Source organism: Microtus oregoni, unplaced genomic scaffold, assembly GCF_018167655.1.
Source record: "Microtus oregoni isolate MIOR12 unplaced genomic scaffold, Mior012 000002F_ref0000024, whole genome shotgun sequence".
In the NCBI taxonomy this organism is placed as follows: domain Eukaryota; kingdom Metazoa; phylum Chordata; class Mammalia; order Rodentia; family Cricetidae; genus Microtus; species Microtus oregoni.
Genome location: NW_024543061.1, coordinates 44,639,672 through 44,657,170, shown reverse-complemented (window position 1 = coordinate 44,657,170; position 17,499 = coordinate 44,639,672). Strand labels below are relative to the sequence as shown.

Below are 17,499 nucleotides of genomic sequence, written 5' to 3'. Positions count from 1 at the left end.
TATGTGTACATGTGTGTGCATGTCTATTGAGTTTAGAGGTTGACATAAGGAGTCATTCCCCTTCATTCCCCTACATCTTACATTGTTAAAAAGGTCTCTCAGTGAGACTGAAACTAATCAGTTCATGTAAAACTGTGCGTCTGAGGGATCTACCAGTCTCTGCTCCATCCTTCAAGGTTAGGATTACGGCAAGCTGAGGTTCCTCATCGTATACTGCTTTTTATTAGGGTTATGGGAATCAGAACCAAGGTTTTTGTGTTTATACAGTAAAGGCTTCATTGACTGAGCAACCTTCCCTACCCCCTGTTGCTCTCCATATTATTTCCAGCCTCGTATCAATGATTCAGAGATAGCTTTCTCTGACGACAGCAAGTCAAATGCCCATGTAACTCCCACTTCTGGAACTCAATGGAGCAGTAACTTTAAATTTGTCTTCATGGCAGTAAAAGTAATGTATCCCTGCCAAAATACAATAAGTCTTCCTAAAGGTAAGAGTTGTGTCTATTTTTCCTGAGGATTGAGTTCTTAGCTAAGAAGCACTTCATAGCAAAAATAATTAATGAGTGAATAACTAAATGCGTCTAAAATGTTTAACCCATACGAACTAATCAAATGCTCTATTTTAGACATGAAAGAAATCTGAGAAAACTGTCACTACTTCCATAGAATAGGTTCAATCTGGTATGGCATCCATAAGGTGCAATGGCACTAGGATGTAACATTTAGCAATTGGGAAAGGCCAAAACATGTCACCCGAAAATAAATCACTTTAGCTAAGATTTATTTTAGAGGGATTTGCTGAGATGGCTTGGAAATTAAGTGGTGGTTCCTGAATTCCTTCTCCCAGCACACTGATCAGACTATAATCTCCTGTAATTCCAGCTCCAGGTGATCCGATGCTTCTGGCCTCCATGGGTACTAGCACTCATACACATATGCCCCCAAAGAGAGACAGAGACACCCAGTAAAAAAAAAATAATAAATATCTTTTTAAAAAGAATTATTTAAAAAAAAAAAGAAAGCAGTTGTGAAATAGTAAACACACAGAGAGCCATTTGCACTCCCTGCATCTGGCTCAAAGCCATATAAAGTTATTTTTCTGCAGAGGGCCACCCTCTTCTCTCCAGTACCAGGCAAATCATTACCCCTACAGAGAAGGCATGCATACAGATAGGGTGGCACAAAAAAACCTGTAAAAGTATTTTTATCTTCAACTAGTACCTCACACTTATGTGCCTTCCCACCATGTACACTACATGCAAACCCATCGCCCTTGGTTCTATCACTTCCGCTCAGTTTATCAACTTTTTTTAATGGTGTATGCAGCTGGTGTCTTACTACTGTTGTGCATTTTCATGTTTCTATTATATTCTCTGTGAATATGAAAATAAAATCATTACTACAAAGTAAATTGCACACGCCATTCTTCAAAATTATTCTCAGATTATTAGTTTGATTTTCAAACATGGGCACAGATATTAGGAGTACAGGCAAAGCATTTTCCATTCTTGCCAAATATTTAGACACAGCTAAGAGTGGCCTACACTCAGTTAATGCAGAAAATGACAAAAAAATTATAACAAGTTTGAAATAGCCAGTTTTAAAGAAGTGAACAATTATCATGTTAGCATGGGCTTGAGTCTCTGACTCAATAGAAAGTCAATTAATAGTCTCTCGAATGGAAAATTATCTACCTGTTGCTTGCAATTGTGAAGAGATTTCTGATATATCCAAGCAAGGACTACAAACCGGGAGGTAGTGAAGTGACAAGCCCTGCCTGATGTGCGTCTATAAACAAGTTACCTAGCCACCAGAAGCCCTGCCTGATGTGCGTCTACAAACAAGTTACCTAGCCACCAGTGCCAGCTCCTCAGTTTCAAATCATTTGCACTTCTCTAATTTTGTATGCTGTCCTGAAGAAAGGGAGATTTTATCGCACTGGGTTCTTCGAGAGCTTTGATGTATGGCTTCTTTCTCCTTCTTCTCTCTCTGCTCTTTCCCCCTCCCCACAGGGCAGGGGTGCAGTGTTATATGTGCAGATCCTAATCTTTGATCTCTGCATGTGAAGCTTCTTTCCACTGCAGGATCATTTATGATGGGCTAAATTAGTCTTTGATCAGAGACTTTGATTTACTTCTTAATGCCCCATTTCATCACTGGATGCTCAGTGAGGCCCTGCTTTACCCTGCCTAGTTCAGTGGTGATAGTCATGATGTATTTTATTGGTGTGCTTCCTTCCCAAGGCCTCAAGTATTTGCACATGTGTGCAATCCAATAAAACCCACTGTTTGCGGACGATGTCGATGATTTGTGACTTTGTTATACATGATCTTTTTCTCCAACATGATTGCCTAAGGGCAAGAACAGCGTTTTTTGAAGGAAACACAATTTTCTTCTTCCATTTGATTTTGTTTTATGTCGTTCGTTTGGTGGTACTATGTCTTTTCATGGGTATTTTATTTATTCAGTGCATCTCTTGGCTCTTTAAACCATGCATTTAAACATGAATGTAAGAGCAAAAGAGTTCATTAAAATAATCACTCAAGTTTTTCTGTATTCTAGTGTTTTTTAATGTTTCATATTTTAAAGGTCATATTATTCATTCTTTCTATGCAATATAATAATAGCAACTATTTTTGCTTTTGGATATAGATTTTGCTTCCTGGACTTGGAAAAAATGAAAAATCAATAAAACCTAAGAATATGTCTACAAAGAAAGAACCCAAGCCTATTAAAATCTAAAACCAGAAAACCAAAGGGGCGCAGAAGAATTCTCTGGAGATGATAGATGCATACATTACCTTGATTGTGTGTGTTCTCACAGGCATTTGCATGTATACAAACACTAAAAATTTACATGTTAGATATATAAAGATATTTATATTCCCAATTGTGCCGCACCAAAAAAAGCTTTTTAATATGAGCATGTATGTAAAATTTTAAAATGGAATTAATTCTTCACACAGTGCTCACTCTATGGTCTTTTGATTTGGGGATTCCATATTCCTAGGAACATAAAGTCTACCTGTACTGTCTTAACACTGTGTTTGTGTACCTTGGCCTGCTTCACTTCAGAACCCTCACTGAATTCCCATGCCTTTGGAAATCACATTTATTTGTGTACACAATTTGAGTAAAACCAACTTCAATACAACTCCAGTTGAGACAAATGGATTTCTGGCACCTCAAAACCAGAATTATGTATGCAAATTGGAGGTAATCCAAGGAACAGCCAAGAGAGGAAGGAAGGAAGCAGAATGCTTGGCTAAGGAAGAAATGCAAGGCTTCTCACATGCCCCTGGAGAGAGTAAATAACAATAAAGCAAGATAACAGCTCATAAATATTTAAGAGGTGTAAACATCAAATATGGATAGAAGATTAATTCTGTGACAAGGGCATGCATTCTTCTGATGCATTCCTATCACTGGAAAAGGAAAGGGATACTGTTTACATGAAATATGACACATTAATTATTTATGCACAACATTCTAGCATTGATGGAATCTTCTATCGCCTCAGCATACCCCATCTCAAGAGATGCTAAAAAACTACATTTAATTATTCAACAGAGGGAAAATTCTTGCTAAGGAGATCCATTTTACTTCGCTTCCAAACAGAACTTCTTGAAAGCAGAATGTGGCTTTGCAAAATATACATGGACAGGAACTTACACTTTTATTTTCTAATAATTCTAATAGGAATGAGTTAGAGCCAATGCCAGTAACAAGACCAGGCCTACTTGGCTGGCTTGGGCTATCAGGATCTGAAGGATTAGAAAGCATTAAAAAACATCACAGCCCATGTTGAAATGGAATTGGGAACTCTTAGCCAAGGATCCAGAGAAACAATACAAAAACTCCTCCACACAGGAGTCCAAAAAGTGATCCATAATGAGAGACTTTTCAGTCTCCATTGCCCCCTTCCTCCCTTCCTTTTTCACACAATAGCACTTTACTAAGATTAAATGAAAATATTAATCTCTCTTTTAGACTGCCAGGATACAAAGCCAAGGCTTTGATATAAAAGAGCACATCAAACTCCATAAATCAGTAGGAAGAACAGTGGGTAGAGATAAGCACCATCCGTCAGTCTGGGTGTGTAACCCGAAGGTTACCTGCTGCTCCATGTATTATTATGAACTCCAAAACAAAATAATCTTCTCTGTCATTCATATACTGAACCTGACTGCTAAGATGCTTGGACAATAACGCTTTAGATAAATTACACACAGGTAAAGCAGTGAGCAATGAATAACATATACGGATAAACATGCATGCATCTCATAGGCATAGGTACAATTTCAAAAAATTCTAGCTCTTATCAAGTGGGTATTTGGTGAATCCAGGCAAATTTTGGTTTTGAAAATGTAAGAGCAAAATTAGTATACTTTTCTACCAGAGTACTGGTGATTATTTTGTACTCTTAAAAATTCTTTTAGAAGAGGTTCTGAATCAAGGGAGAAATCTTCACACAAAGTATTAACTAAAGAAAATTAAGAATTTTGTGTGTGTGTGTACATGCACATGTGTGTGTACATGCTAATGTTTGTGTGTGTGTGTGTGTGTGTGTGTGTGTGTGTGTGTATTCTAGGACCATGATCCCACAAAGCTTTTCTGTAAGGAAAAAGAATAATTTCTCAAACATTACAATGAAAACTGCAAAAAGAAACTGACCTTATAGAATTATAAATGATTTGATCAATCATCAAGAAGAAGAAAAAAAGGAAATATAATTAATCAAAACAGAGGGAGGGGTGGACAGTAATGAGTGAGCAGTAGTGTAATTTACAGATTTATATCCATTTTCATGATACCAACAGATAAAGTTATTAAGTATACACCATTCTGACTCAAAGACAATTAGGCTTCCGATGGCAGAGTGAGGTATTTCCTTTTTGTTGCTGTTTATTTGATAATATACTGGTTTGGTTGATATTTTTTATTTGGGTGGTTGTACTGTTTTACTGGGATATTTATTGTTTTTCTGAACCCAGGGCACTGCACATTCTGGGCCTGTATTTTAGCACTGGATTATGTGCCCCATCCCATGGGTGTAACATTTGATCCTTTAATTTCTGAGAAGACTTACCTAGGTATCTCACAAACTGGAAACTTATTAGAGTAAACTCATAAAATGGGTTTAATAGAAAAAAAATATACCCCTTATGAATTCTGTCATGAAAAGATTAAATTCCCAGAGGACTTCCCTCAGAATATTAGAATAGAGTACATTTGGTTTATGATCTAATAGTCATGCAGATTAACTGGACTAAAGACGTCTGTTCAGAGAAGTTCCAAACAGAAGACGCAAATACACAGAGGACAAAACCACTTCACTGAGAGACAAAGAGGCTAAGCTATTCTCAAAGCACACACAGAGCATCCTCAAATGTTTATTACTGGGACAGCCCTGACTTCATTTCAAAGGTCTCTACAGGTTACCAGAAGCTAAACAATGTTAACAGTAACTCAAAGTCAAGGTGTCATGTCTGTCTTCACGTTCTATTTATTAATCCCCATTTATAATTTATATAGGAAAAAGTTTTGCACATATCAAATAATACCTGAATTTTTCAGGTATTATATTCTGTCACTTACAAAACTGGGTTCTTAAAGTGTGAGAAAGCACTGTATATTATTAAGAATGAATCTTTCAAATCGCATTGTGTTGAATACCAAAAATGACACAAATTGTTAACCTTTTTTTTTTTTCTGAATGGAGCACAATACTACAGACCAAGCATAGCATTGATACATATGACTGCAGTCAGATTTATGAAATATATGTATATTCTATAACATTTATGCATATATATACATACAATGTAATTGCATCCTGTATGTTTTACATACATGTAAGTACAACTCTTTTTCCAGTAATAAGAATTAGGAAATACAGGTTTAAACTCAGAGAGTTTCCTTGGAGGAACACCACTGTGAGTGTCTAGCCCTTCAAAACAGACTTGCTGACTTACAGATTCTTAGAGACTGAATCCTAGAATTGCAACAATTTGATAAAACTTCAACTGAAGAATCAAGTCAGATTTCACATTAATCCAAATCCCAGGGACAGTTCAAACTCCCTCCAGACCACAAAAGGGTAAGCTCTCTTTGACCCCTGAAAATAAAAGTTTTTTTTTTTCTAGGTAAACATCAAACCTCCTAAGAAGTTAACCTCCACAGAATTCAGGAGCCAAATTCATTTTTCTATTAAAAATGGCATTTCGAGAAATATGGTCAAGATGTCATTTTCAAATATGTCAAGAGGTCAGCCAACAAGAAAAATAAATTCAAGGAAAGAGACTTTCCTTTTAAAAATTATAAGACAAACATTTTAATATAACACTCACACATACATGTATGCACAGCCACACATACAGGCATGAATGCACACATATACACACCGACACATGTACACACCGACACATGTACACACACATACATATATAAACACATATATCCACACTATTATGCATCTAGTTTTTATATGCTCTTAAGACTAGAAAATATTCAATTTTCATGATAGTTTCTTATCTTTTGTTACTTCCTCTGGCTATACTTGTACATTGTTTAATGTGAAAATTAAATATAGTATAAATGCATAAAGAGACTGATCAAGGCAATACTCTTACCAGTAAATTCAGTTCCACTACAATCTGCCTGGAGTTTCACGACAAGATCATTCTCATAACCTAGGGATAACCCAAAAGTTGTAGATTTAGCGCTCTGGAGAAACTTTTAAATTAATTTTTATCTCTATCAAACATGTATTAATTTATTTTCTTCCACTTGGTGTCAAAAACAAACCAATGTGTAAATACCTAGTAGCATTGCTCTGATGCTCAGAATGCTGGACATTTGTATCTCAGAACATCAGAAGTCGAAAGGGTAGACATGCAGAAACATTCATGTAATTGCACTTCACAGGGGAAGCTTTATTGATGTGTCTGCTCTCACGGATTCAGGTATTTTGGAACAGACCACAATTTGTCAGAGTTCATCCCTGGCAGTACTCCACAAACTGTTCTGTGTAATAGCCACTTGCTTTGCTTTGATGTGATGACTAATGTATCAAAATAAAATGATACCACTAAAACAAGGCGATTTCTATTAAAAATCACTCCAAAAGCAGACCTCCATCAATTACAGAGTCAACATAGCTTTCAATTCAAGAGGCCATTTCCCACGCACAGGGGTTCATGCCAAGCTCCTATCTTTTAACAAATCAACATAAAAAAATGATGTATGCATATCAATCCTTATACAAAAACCTTTTAATTGTTAATTTCCGGATTATCTGAAGCTTGGCACTCAGACTCTAGGGGAGTATCCATAAGCTTCTTTTCTGATTCAGACCCATGAACACATCTCTGATGGGCTTAGCTTTTCTTTCATGCACCAAACAGTAAACAAAAGTCAAGGAGATTTTATATGTCGTTGTTCACATTTAATAAGCATCATTCATATGGGCTTAATCTCATCTGGTAATCCTAACACAATCCAACAGAAATTACTAATTAAGGAGATTATAACTTCTTTGGCACTAAAGAAAAGTAAAGACTGTTAATATATTAACATATATAACATATATATGATATATATGCAAATAACCTTCTTCTATTTTAAGCATTAACAGGCAATCACTTTGGCCTTGATCCAAAAGCTGTTGCCAAGAAATTCTAAACAGATTGTGATGACTCCAGAGACCCTCACACCAGTAAACTGGAAAGAAAAATTCCACGGTAGCAAGCAAAAGAAACTCCCTACTGCTGTGCAATTGACCAAGTGACACACTGTGCAGACTGTGCCCTTTACACTTTTGTTTTGTAATGTCCTTTCAATCTCATTAGTCCTGTTTCTGAGGCCATTCTTTTTAATTTGATTACAACAAATAGAATTGCTTATGGGCAAAAACAATGCACAAAACAAGACTTTATCGTGGCTTCCATCAGTGGGTGAGTGGTACACACCACTCCAGCACATTGAGGTTCATTGCTTTCTGGAGGCAAATTGAAGATTTTTACCTAACTAGAGAAATACACAGACTAAAGCCATTCTGTGCTGTACAGCATCCAAAGGGTTACAAAAATCTTTCAGTGGAAAAGAAAGAAAACACAGGACTTGCAAAAATTGAGTGAGGCTTTCTGATCCACCTGTTCCCTATCTAAGGTGGAAGTTAGTTAAAAGATGTAATATTCAATACATTTTTATTATTCAAGTGATAAGGATGCCATACATTCAGTGTTTCACATAGTTGAGTCCCACTTCTGCTGTTCAAATTTGAAGTCTTGGTTGGATAACCCCTCAAAACCTATTCATGCCATGCAAACAACATAACATGGGTCCCAACAAGTGCAAACTTCTCACCACTGTCAACACTCATGACAATAGAAAGCAGATTATGTGCTGAATCACTGACACTCTTACTTGGGATTTTGAAGAGCCGGTTGGCAAGAAGTAAGGAGGCAGTAGTTGCTGACCAGACTTATTTGTATGCTCACAGAAGCTGCCTAGGCCTGCTGAGTTTTCATCTGCTTCATTCAACTTTGGTTGAGAAAGCATCCTCATTAATCATGGACTTCAATTCTTGACTAATCTAATCTCTCCCTCTGTGCCTTTCTCTGTCTTACCCATTGCCTCCCCCTACTGTGTGTGTGTGTGTGTGTGTGTGTGTGTGTGTGTATGTTTGAGCTATTTGTTTTCCTTTAGTTCTTTTATGGTTCAGATCGCATGATCTCCTAAAAGGAGAGTATAGACAGTCCTTTAGACTGTAAATAATATGAAAACATGTTCATACACATATGCTTATTTTTATATTACTTAAGTAAAATGATTTCCCTTTTTATTTTTTCTCCTTCTGATAGATGCTAGGAATGGTAAAATTCTCTCTCTGTCTCTGTTTCTCTCTCTGTCTCTCTCTGTGTCTCTCTGTCTCTCTCTGTCTCTCTCTCTCTCTCTCTCTGTGTGTGTGTGTGTGTGTGTATGTGTGTGTATTTGTTTATATTTGTGTATAGCTATTAGATGTATTGGGTTCAACAGTGTTATGATACATGCACATACACACATATAGATAATACCAGTATAGTCTAATAAAAATACCTTTCCAATTTTTCTGTTATTTTACTGAATATGTGATCTTTTACTTTAATTTACTCTAGAAATATTTACCCTGTCTCTCACTAGTGCTTCTACTTGGTAATAATGTCTTATTTTTTAATCTCTAAACATAAAAGTAGTTTTATTTCCAACATCCATGAAATTCTTTATCTAGAGATGCAAATAATTATAAACACCAAATTTAAAAGTAAAACTGACAGAAATACTGAAAACTGTGAATAATCTAAAAATATAAGAACAAGTAGATATTTATTTGCTTCTTTGAATCATAAAACACTATAAAAGGAAAAATTCTATAACACAGGTATAACTATCTAGTAAAGCTTTGATCAACTGAGGAAAAATACAAAAAGGAAAAAGAGAAATTACGTTGGAGAGGGAAACAGAACATTTTTAGAACAAAAGGAGTAAGTAGATAAGTTGGGTCATTTTGGAAAAAAACATATCTATCTACAGGAAACATGAGACAAAAGATTAGTTCATCTCTGGCCCAGACAACCTCTTGCTAAGAGCATCTTGCAGATGTGAGGCTAAACATGGTATTTTTCACACAATGAAGTAAGCAACCCCATGAGGTTATCATGTGCTCAGCAAGATAAAAAGTGATTTCCTTTTTCGTGTGTGTGCTGAAGGAAAACTTGGCTGCCTAAGAAATCCTTAGAGATATGTCACTTTTCAACATGACGTCTTCCTAAATATATTTTCAAGGTGAGTTTATCCTCAGTGACTGTTACAGCAAAACACAAAGAAATGGCAATCCTATCCTTGACAAAGTAAAGGAGGGGGGCAATAGCTATTCCTGGTTGGCTCTAATCTAAGCACTCAACAAAATGGCATGGCTTGATGATTGCTGCAATCTTAGTGTCACCGTATGGCTAAACACAGCCTGGTTGAATTCATAACTGAACACATGCAAGCAACACATAGAATTGATGGTGAGTGACACTTCTCAGTGCCTTAACTTGACAAGGCCAGGTGTGAATGTCTTATGCTCACAGAGCAGGACGGAGCACATTTCAATAGGATCTATCGAGAGAGGCAGAGAACAAAAGAAACAACAAAAGGGCTGAAATTATAGCCAGGGTGAATATTCTGATGGTGTGAACTTACACTAATGGTATAGGCTTTCAGAATTACAACTATCTCATTGGCAAAGAGGAACCATAGAAACACCCTTGAAGAGTGGGTTTAAAGAGTTCAACTTACGTTTTAAAAGGTGTAGCAGAGCACACATCTACAAGGTACTCAATGAACTGAAAGGGCTACAGTAGCAGCACTTTCTAAAGCCCTGCATCATACCAAGACAGCATGTCAGCATCCCTAGTTTCCTCAATAATAAGCTCCTGTACTCAGATTCAACCAACAAGAGGAAACCACATGGTAGCCCAGATGACAGTATATAAACCTTGAGAACTCCTGCATAAATCACATGCCTGAACAGACACATGCAATTATTCACCAAGGAGAGAAAGGGTTTTCTGTTTGTTGTTTGTTTGTTTGGCTTTTTAGTGTAAGCATGTTTATGAGTTCCTTAGGACCAGGGAGAAAAAATTACCTCAGTAAGTTTTGATGCTGTAGTTCCTAAGTTCAGATATTCATTTCTTTTCACATGTATAGCAAATGAAAATGCCTAGCCTAAATGTGTGTTTGTAATGAGTAATATCTCTTTTTTCTTTTTCCCATAAAAATCTGCTTAATATCAATTTGTCCGTAATTCCATAGATGTTCTTGTGATTTAAAAAACAATCATTAGAAAGAGCTGACACATCTCAGCTTTAGTCAATATTAGGTCAATAAACTTAAGAAGTTAGGATAGAAACATTTCTTTTTCTATCATCAGTTGACATTAACCTGGTAGGGATGAACTCTTCTATACTCAAACTGTGTGTCAGTTGTTCAATATATGTTCTTTGAGTGACTATATACTTTCAAAGTGAAATAATACATGATGTACCCAATAGGCCCTCGAATATGAGTTAAAAATGAACAAAAATGAGCACGCAGCAGAAACTGGTTGATAAGCTTTAAAAAAAAGTGCAGAACAAAATACAAACCAAAAAAATGAGCTCAGCAATAAATGTTTGTTGTGAAAGTATTTATTTGATCAACTTCGTATGAACAATATGAAGATGCTAATTGTTTCTCTGAAAAATGCTGTCTGAAACAGGACTCAAATAAATACGTCCTAGTTCTCATTGCTACATATATATATATATATATATATATATATATATATATATATATAACACATACTTTTCTTAGTTCTATTTCTGTTGCTGTGATAAAGCACACACACATGCAGAGGACCTAGGTCTGTCTCATGCAGGTTCCCTAATTTTTGGTCCAGAGTACATATGTTCCCAGGAACTTGGGTCAGCTATCTCTGACCCATGAAGAAGGTTAACTGAATAAATTTTATGGGGGGCTGTGTTTGTTTGCTTGTTTTTGTTTTGTTTTGATTTTCTGTATGTATGCTTGGTTTTGCCCCAAACCCTATGAAGATGTTGTTATTCATTAATGGAAGTGAAGTTGGCAAAGAAGAGCAATTAAACTATTCAAGTGATAGGGAGTTTGGCAACTTATGGAACTTTCACTAATAAATCTACAGTGGACTGTAAAAACATTAGAAAATTTTACTATAGAAAGGCAAATATACAGAAACAAACAAATACTATGTCAAAAGGTAGAACTGGTGAATAAAATTTTGCTTGCACAGTCTGAGGTTTTTGGAACTTACAAGAGAGTTCAACCTTCAAAAACAAAACTGAAAACAAGATCACATAGACTAAAATTCTACTTTTATTACTATAACAGGCTACAGGAGCAAATAGGGCATAGAGACATTGATATATGCTCTTCCCCAGTGCATTCATAATATATTCAAAAGAATAACTCTGTATATTTATTTCATCTCTACCTCTTGGAAATATTTAAAGGAAGCAAAGCAATCTTCTCAAACCCATGACTATCCCAATAGACATTATCCTGGAAGGTCCTGAACGAGACAATGTGATCAGTAATTCTTAAGTATGTAAGGGTTTTACCCAACTGGAGTGTTGTCACAGGTTGTTTGTTTGTTCCAGAAGCTCAGATGCAAAATAATCACACAGAAACTATATTATTTAAATCACCGCTTGGCCATTCACTTAAGCGTATTGCTAGCTAGCTCTTATATCTTTCGTTAACCCCTTTCTATTAATCTGTATATTGCCATGTGGCTGTGGCTTACTGGCAAGGTTTCTGTGTGTCTGCTCCTAGTGGCTACATGGCTTCTCCTCACTCTACCTACTCTTTCTATACATATATTTATTCCGTCCTGGCTATATTCTGTTAAGCCATTGGCCCAAAACAGCTTCTTTATTAACCAATAAAAGGAACACATATACAGAAGGACTTCCCACACCACTCGAACATGCAATGCACAATCAGTAAATGAGCTCCATCACTATTTGTGTCACTTTGGAAATTACCTCACTCTTCTCTTTCTCTTGAATCATATATGGGCATGGCAAAGCTCCCGAGAAAAGCAAGAGCTCACCATTGTGAAGTACCACTGATTTAGAGTAGAGTAAGAGACCGCAGGCTTCAGTGAAACATTCAGATTTCTTACTGAACCCTTGATGGCCTTGCGAAACTCTTGATGACAACCCTCAATCATGTTGTAGTGTCAAACCAAAAAATTTCCAAGACTGATGCAGATATTTGTGCTTATCAAAATTGGGTAACATCAAAGTCCTTTTCCCAGAGGGCATAATCCTTCTGGTTTTCCAGTTTCCTGTTGACCACCATGAAGGAACAAAATATCCCATTTCAGCAGACTCAGGATTAGCTTTGGAAAGACTCATCTTTTCTAAAATGAAAGCAAAACTATAAAGGAAAATTACTGTCTTAGTTACCATTCTGTTGTTGTGAAAAGACAGTATGACCCAGGCAACCCTCATAAAGAAAATATTTAATTGAGACTTGTTTACTGTTTCAGAGGTTTAATCTATTTTCATCTTGGCTGGGAGCTTGGTGACATTAACGCAGGCACTGTGAGTGCTTCATCCTGATCCATAGGTGGAAGGAAAGAAGGAGACTCTGGGCCTGATATGGGCTTTTGGATTGACTTCTTCAATGGCATTCCTCAGTAACACACTTCCTGCAACAAGGCCACACCTCCAAGTTCTTCTAATTCTTTCAAATAGTGTCATCTCCTGGTGACTAAGCATTCAAATACATGAGCCAATGGGGGACTTTCTTATTCAATCCACCACAATTATTGTCAAAAAAAGTTACATTTGTTAGGAAAGAAGCCAGAAAATGCATCAGGCTCTTTTAGCTGATCCTTCTTCCCCCAGAAAAGATTTAGTCTAAGGAAGAAGAGATTGGGGTTGTGAGACGCAGCCTCTGTACAGATGACAATGGGGTGACTTTATCTGACATTTAGGCAGTTCCTGCTGGGTGTACTCCTTCTCACTCAGTCTCCCATAGCCTGCTGTTCATTCCTTACTACAAGAAGTTCAAGTCCCCACCCCTTTCCTCATCATCACCTCCCTCAAATGCATGCCTTTGGTTCGCTCATTATCACTAATATTCATACATTTGGCTTTCCCCCCTAGTGTCTCTTTATTTATAGATGTTAAAAAGGTCACCAGAGGGATAACAGTGAATTCAGAATATCCCTACCTCCTCCTGGAATCTAATGCCAGAAGTACTCTATCTTCTCATAACTACTAAAGATAGCATACATATAAAAGGAAATTGTGTTGAAATAGTTTTGAAAGAATCATGCAAAATATTAACATTTCATGTTAAAAATAAATCAAAAAGCTAACTCTGTAGGTCCTAACCTGGATGTAGTTCTGATTTGACATTATTTTCTGAGTCACCTGGAGACCAATTCGCCCATTGTAAAATGGCTATTAAAAACATGCCCTGGAAGTTCTAAAACTAATTTATGCAGAAGTATTGTTTTATATGCACAATTCTAAAGTGTATGATATTAATCTCTAATATTAGTGTACTGAGATCTCTTTGCTAAGCCTCATCAAACCAGATGGTTTGGGGAGAGTTAAGTGCTAGCCTGTATTTTTTTATCATCATATTTTTTATTGCTCTATAAATAATACAAATCAAAATTTCCACTTCCCTCCTCCCACTTCCTTTCTGCTCTCCCCACTTTTCTCCCACCCCCCTCCAGTCTTAAGAGAGGACAAGGTACCCTGTCCTGTGAGAAGTCCAAGGCTCTCCCCCCTACATCTAGGCTTAGGAAGGTATGCATCCAAGTAGAATAGGATCCCAAAAAGCCTGTACATGCAGTAGAGACAAATCCCAGTGCCATTATCATTGGCTTCTCAGTCTGCCCCAATTGTCAGCCATATTCAGAGAGTCCAGTTTGATCCCATGCTTGTTCAGTCCCAGTCCAGTTGGAGTTGATGAGCTCCCATTAGCTCAGCCACAATGTCTCAGTGGGTGGACCAACCCCTTGTGGTCCTGACTTCCTTGCTCATATTCTCCCACTTTCTGCTCTTCAACTGGACCTTGGGAGCTCAGTCCAGTGCTCCAATGTGGGTCTTTGTCTCTATCTCCATCTGTCATGGGACAAAGATTCTATGGTGATAGTCAAGGTAGTCATTCATCTGACTACGAGACAAGGCCAGTTCAGGCACCCTCTCCTCAGTGGAAGAATGGATAAAGAAAGTGTGGTACATCTACACATTAGAGCACTACTCAGCAGTAAAAAACAATGACATCTTTAATTTTGCATGTAAATGGACTATCCTGAGTGAGATAACCCAGACCCAAAAATCTGAATATGGTATGTACTCACTCATTAATGGATTCTAGCCATAAACAAAGAACATTGAGTTCATGATCCAAGAGAAGATAAGTAATAAGGTGAACCCAAAGAAAAACATATATAGATCCTCCTGAAAATTGGATCAAGATCGCCAGGCAAAAGTTGGGAGTATGGGGGTAAGGGATGAGGGGAAAGGGAAAAGGGGAGAGTGAGGGTAAAAGGGGAGGGTTCGGGAGAACTTGGGGGAGTGGGATGGTTAAGATGGAGGAAGGACAGATATGGGAGCAGGGAAGGAGATATTTTAATTGAGGGAGCCATTTTGGGGTTGGCATGAGGCTTGGCTCTAGAGGGGTTCCCAGGAGTCCATGGGGATAACTCCAGCTAGGACCCTGGGCAGTGGAGAAGAGGGTGTCTGAATCAGCCTGTATTTGTGATAGCAACAAGATACACAGGGCTTTTTCCTCTTCCAGGAGCCATTTTATTAACCAGCTTTGACCTCACTGTGGCATAAGGTAGGTTCGTCTTTGTATAAGTTCCCTATTTTAAAATGGAAAACAATAGCAACAATAAAAAAAAAAGACAAGGCATAAAAGAGATACCTATTGCTTAAGGTTCCAGACTCATTTCTCTGGTAAAATTGTGAAAGGTAATATCAATGTTTCCCATGCACTTTTAAGATTGATTATTCTTCTTTCTGACTGTAGGCTTTGTGACAAATATTTTCAATCATGATTAAATAACAGAATGACAGCTCATTAAAAATGTACATACGAAATACATATGAAGATTTCCTGGAAGCCTGTCAGTTACATTTCGGTATGCAAAGGAAGTATCATGGCTGTTATGAAGACTTTCTGCCCCTGAGGCATTGACTGTACAAGGGGCTCCTTGTTTGTTCATTCAAATATGTGTTATTGAGTACTGTGCCTGGCATGATAGTCAAGGCACACCCCGAAATGTGAGGCCCTGTGTCTTCAAAATAGTCACTTTTCTAAAGAAATCCTGATCTCAAGATAATAGTCTCCATTTCCTGTTGTAGTCCCTGCACCTGCTACCATGATGTGAATAGAAGTTGCACAAAAGCCTTTAGAGCTCTGGCTACTCTCTCCACAATTCTTGCACAATGGTTTGCAGACCTGAGAATAGAGGGGGGGTCTATGAGTTCCCCAAAGAAAGCCAAGGACTACATTTTATATTCTCCTTTGAGATATGACTGTTTCAGAACTCCCTGTCTGCCCACCAAACCATCTCGAAACTTGCTTTGGTTTAAGTCTTGGTAATTCTTTAAGATCTTCACCCCAATGAAACCCAGAGCACAGTGAACAATTATTTTATGGTTTCACTATCCCATCAATGAAAAAGAAAATCACTTTTTATACAGAGAGTCATTTAAAAAGGACTTGGAGATAGCAACTGTTTAAAGAATTTAAATGTGGAACGTTTGTTCTTTTATGAAAATAGTGAATATTCACCACACGGATTTGACAAAATAAACAGTTATGTGCAATTTATATACAGATGCATAGTTATATTTACATGTTTACACAATAAAATGAAAATTGTCAAAGGTGTTGACTAGTCACATTATTGTAGTATTCTAAGATATGTCTATTTTTTTAATTTTTGTAAATACCCTCATAGTGTATTTTCAGATATACAGTCATTAAGTGGGACTACAAGATGTACATTTGTACAATCATAAATTAAAAAGGTCAGTGGAATCCTCACTATAGACAGATCACAAAACAGTCAACACATAAGTCTTTACAGTAAACAAGGTTCCCAATCTTGATTGCGAGACTGTCAGAATATTACAGTCTTACAGCATAGAAAAAAGTAAGGTTGATCTATCTTAAAGGTCCTAAAGTCTTTGGCTTTAAGTGTGTTCAATTGCCTTTCCAGCATTCTTATTTGAAACATACCTCTACAGGAAAAGAATACTGTCTCAAGGTAGGCAGTCTTCACAGTGAATTGTTAAATTTCCCCAACTTTATCTCTCATTAGACTAGTGAAGAATGTGGGGGGAGGGGTTTACCCTTGCCCAGAGTCCTGCCATGTCTCCTTTTCTCTACTTCATTTTATACTCCCTCACTACCTGTCAACTATGAAAGTTCTGCCTTTGTTTTTAAATGTTCATATTCTTGAGTACATATGTACATAGAAAACTAAGTTTAGATAAAATATTGATACATGTTCAAACACCAAAGTAAAAGGATACTTACTAACATCTTTGAAGTTTAGTGAAAACCTGGACATATGTTCAAGGTTTTTTAAATACCAATTTAAATATTTTCAAATACCAATTTAAAATATGTTTACTAACTAGAATTGAAAATAGAAATTCTGGAAATAACTTAAATATTCAACAATAGCACAACTATTAAGTATTTCAAATGCATTTTCAAAGAAAATTGAATCCCAAAAGAAACATAATGATACTAAAAATGACCTAAAATACAAGAATTAAATGTAAAACGCAAGCTAAATTTTTCAGAGAATTCTGTGCACATGAATTTACACAGGAAATACCACTGGATGAAAATGTACCAACTGGCAAGCATTACTCCTATGGAGGAAGCAGATAAGGGGAAATATACAGA

General features: G+C 36.8%; 1 protein-coding gene across 4 annotated transcripts in view; it reads right to left on the bottom strand.

The window, feature by feature from the left end:
- Positions 1 to 17,499, bottom strand: part of Chl1 (cell adhesion molecule L1 like) — a 208,503-nt gene that overhangs the window by 151,720 nt on the left and 39,284 nt on the right. Inside the window, exon 2 of one of the 4 annotated variants that reach the window (XM_041633376.1) lies at positions 6,633 to 6,692. The exons of the other annotated variants lie outside the window; for them this stretch is intronic. The gene's annotated coding sequence lies outside the window, so the exon portion shown is untranslated. The remainder of the gene's footprint in view (positions 1 to 6,632; positions 6,693 to 17,499) is intronic. 4 annotated transcript variants of the gene reach the window in all.